The sequence below is a fragment of the Mus caroli genome, unplaced genomic scaffold, assembly GCF_978045245.1.
Source record: "Mus caroli unplaced genomic scaffold, Mus_caroli_1 scaffold_5, whole genome shotgun sequence".
NCBI classification, from domain to species: domain Eukaryota; kingdom Metazoa; phylum Chordata; class Mammalia; order Rodentia; family Muridae; genus Mus; species Mus caroli.
The window spans coordinates 8,154,734-8,158,751 of NW_028227260.1; the positions used below are offsets into that span (position 1 = coordinate 8,154,734).

At 48.5% G+C, this 4,018-nt stretch overlaps 1 pseudogene; it reads left to right on the forward strand.

Annotated features, from left to right (window-relative positions):
• The first annotated feature begins 524 nt into the window (after nt 1-524).
• On the forward strand, nt 525-1,662 carry LOC110287027 (E3 ubiquitin-protein ligase RNF138 pseudogene; annotated as a pseudogene).
• Nucleotides 1,663-4,018: the final 2,356 nt, after the last annotated feature.

Here is a 4,018-nt window from a genome sequence, read left to right on the forward strand (position 1 = left end):
GCTGAATTAGTGAATTCAAGGAATTTTAAATGATGCACGCTGAAGAGTAAAGAAACGTGGTATATACAGGAGAGACAATATACTATTACACACAGTAGCCTGATAGCAGTGGTCCACGGTCCACATAGAATGATCACTTAGGTACCTGGAGGACTTTATGAAGACGTAGGGATTAAATGCAGCGGCTTGCGCGTGCAATCGAATCACGGAGCTGTGCTGGCAGATCTCTTTTTACTCTTCCCAGACAGGGGCTCCCTAAATCGCTCTGTCTGGGTTTGAACTCGCGATCATACTGCCTCAGCATCCCTTATTGGCTAGGATTACAAGCCTGCGCCACTAGGCCCAGCTGAATTTAAAACCAAAAACCAAAAACAAACAAACAAACAAAAAAAAACTTGGTAAAGTAAGCGGACCTGGCAGCTTACGTCACAACCAGCTGAAGGCGCGACGCGCTGGTTGCTATGGAGGCCGTCCTATTGACCCCGCCTCCGGCTCTCCTGTGGCTATCCATTCTGCAGTGACCAACCAGCCTGGCAGGCAGCAGTTACCTCTCAACTGATGGCTGAATAGGAGGTATCTCCATCACCATGAGCTTCGGGTCTGGCGGGTTCTGAGGCTCCTAAGAACAGAGCATCACCCGTCTTTCGCTGGAGATCCAGTGCTCTGAAGCTCAGTCAACTGCTGGACAGAAAGGCGCTGAAATCAGACTGCAGCAGGGGACCACCTGTCTGCGGATCTGCCGCGGAGAGAGCTTGACCCAAAGCGCTGCTTGGAGAGGATCCGGAGGGGAGCTCTGAGCCGCCACCGCCACCTTAGCAGCCGCGAGCCGCCATCGCCTTGGGCTTCTACCGGTCGCCACTATGGCCGAGGAAGAATCTGCCTCCACCACGTCTTACACTGAAGATGATTTCTACTGTCCGATATGCCAAGAAGTCTTCAAAACGCCAGTTCGGGTCGCGGCCTGTAAGCATGTTTTCTGCAGAAAATGTTTCCTGAGTGCAATGAAGGAGAGCCGGCTCCACTGCCCCCTGTGCCGTGGAAATGTGACTAGAAGAGAAAGAGCTTGTCCAGTGAGGGCTGTAGACCTTGAAACCATCATGAGACATTTTCCTGGTAATTGCCGATGCTGTTCCCAACGCGTTGAACTCTATCGTATGAGGCAGCACTACAAAACTTGCGAAAAGTACCAGGATGAATTTGGAGTTTCTACATCTGTTTCAAGCTTCCAACAGTCTCCAAACTCCGTGGGCAACAGTAACAACGAGGCACCGGCCTCAGCGAATGCCGAGGAGGTTTTACAAGAAGAGGAAGAGAACGCGAGCCCACCTGATGAGCCCACCTTCGATTGCCCTCTGTGTGAAGAAGTGACCATGAGCAGACAACGTTTGCTGGATCATTGCAATAGCAGCCACCGAGGTCGTGTAGTTTCAGTCACTTGCCCAATTTGCCTATCTCTTCCATGGGGCGACCCGCCTCAACTCACCAGAAATTTTGTTAGCCATCTTAACCAGAGGCATCAGTTTGATTACGGAGATTTCGTGAATCTTCAGCTGGATGAGGAAACCCAATTTCAGATTGCCATCGAGGAGTCCTTCCACGTCAACATCTAGAGGGACTGTACTCATTTCTACAATTGCTCCTAAGGGACAATTTACACTAAAACATCCCTTTAATAACTTGATGTTTTAAATAAAAGTGATCAGTCTGACCTTTTAGTTTTTCTTTCATTAAAAATCGAAGGCTCCTTATGTTAAAACTTAGACCCTTGGACAAGAAGACGGGGTGGGGGGGGAGGAAGAGGACAGAAGAGGAGTGGGGAGGGATGGGAGAGAAGAAAAGAGGGTGGGGATCAGGAACACGGAGGAGCAAGGGAAGAGATAGTATGTGGGGCTGGGCGGGATGGCACATGCCTTTAATCCCAGCACTAGGGAGGCAGGTGGATTTCTGAGTTCGAGGCCAGCCTGGTCTACAAAGTGAGTTCCAGGACAGCAAAAGGACAGCAAGAGAGAGAGAGAGAGAGAGAGAGAGAGAGAGAGAGAGAGAGAGAGAGAGAGAGAGAGGAGAGAGAGAGAGATATGGTATGTGGGGAGGAGGGATGGGTGAGAAGAGGAACACAGGAGGGGGGACAGCAAGGAGGGAGAGGAATGGAAAAGAGGAAGTGGGTAAGGGTCATGAGAGATAGGAGGAGTAGGGAAGGAGGGAAGGATGGAGATAAATGGAAAAGGAGTGGGAAGGGTGGGGGAGAATACAGATGGGAGGAGGGGTGGGAGATGGAGGAGGGAGATGAATGGGGAAGGGGAGGGGGAAGGCATGGGAGAGAAGAGAGATTGGAGGAGGGGTGGGACAAGGAGGAAGGGGATGAATGGGAAATGGAAGGGATGGCAGAGAAGAGAGATGGGAAGAGGGGTGGGACAAGGAGGAGAGGGATGAATGGGAAGTGGAAGGGATGAGGGAGAAGAGAGATGGGAGGAGGGATGAGACAGGAGGAGGGGAATGAATGAGAAATGGAAGGAGAAGGGGTGAGAGAATAGAGATGGGAGTTGGGGTGGGACAGAGAGGAGGGAGGGGATGAGTGGGAAAGGGGAGCAGGGATGGGACAGAGAGGAGGGAGGGGATGAATGGGAGGAGGGATTGGAAAGAACAGGGATGGTAGGAAGAGGCAGGGAAGGGCAGAAATGAATGGGAAAGGGATGGGGGATGGGAGTGAGAGGGAATGAGGAGAAAGGAAGAGGGGTAAGGAGAAAGAGGAGGGATTGGGGAGAGATGTGGAAAGAAGGGGAGGGGTGACAGAGGACAGTAGTGGGTGTGTGGAGGGGAGGTACAGTGATATCTAAAATGAAAATGTTATGACAAAGAATTTTTTTGTAAGTTAATTTTAAAAGCTTAAAAAGAAAAACCCAAGAAAAGGGGGTGACAAACTGTAAACTTCACAAACCCATCTGTGAGGACTAAGTAGCTGGCAGCCCCTGTAACACTTGTCTTTATGGCTAATTACCTCTTCAGTCTATCTTCTAATAAGGTTGATTTGAAAAAGAAAGGTTCTTTGGTGAAACAGAACAAAATGAGCCAGAATGGCTCTGTGAGAGAGTGAGCCAGAATGGCTCTGTGAGAGAGTGAGCCAGAATGGCTCTGTGAGAGAGTGGAAGGTTAACCGTTCGTTACCTTTGCTCCCTTCCACAGACTGTGGCACAGGAACAACACTGACCTATTTAGTGACCTTCCTGTGCTTCCTATACAGGAGGCTGGTCTGCAATTTATCCTTCTGCCTCCACTTCCCAGGCACTGAGATTACAGGTATGCACTGTTCGAGCCATTTTATACAATGTTGGGAATAAAATTAGAGCTTTGTGCAGGCTGGATAAACAGCCACCAACTGAGCCACACCCGTAGCCAGAACTTCTTAACGGTTTTTTTTTTAAAAATTATTTATTTATTTATTTATTTATTTATTTAATTTTAAGTATATGACTACACTGTAGCTGTACAGGTGGTTGTGAGCCACCATGTGGTTGCTGGGATTTGAACTTAGGACCTCCGAAAGAGCAGTCAGAGCTCTTAACCGCTGAGCTATCTCTCTAGCCCACTTAACGTTTCTTTTTTTAAAAAAGAATTATCCTTTTACAATTTCATTTGGTCATATTTTTCCTGATTATCCTTTTTTACTGAATGTTTTCTTCCCTAAGAGTCCTTTTATTGTTTCCTTGTCTTTCGTTTGTGGTCTACTGCGTTTCATTAAGGTTGCCTTTCTGAGCACAGGTGGAGGATTTTTTTACTTCAGCAGTGACAACTTTCTCAGTCAATAGCTACCACTGAGGACTCTGACTCCTTTCCTATGGCAACCATTAACTGCCTAAAACTCCCGGGGGTTGTTATGAGCCCCTTCCCCTATGAGTGACTAAATGGTGATGGGCCGGGTCTTGCAAGGTCTTATGCAGGTAGCCATTTTGGCTGTGAGTTCATGGGTGTGATAACCATGCCATGCCCCAAAGACAGCAGTTCACAGAACTCTTCCTCATCC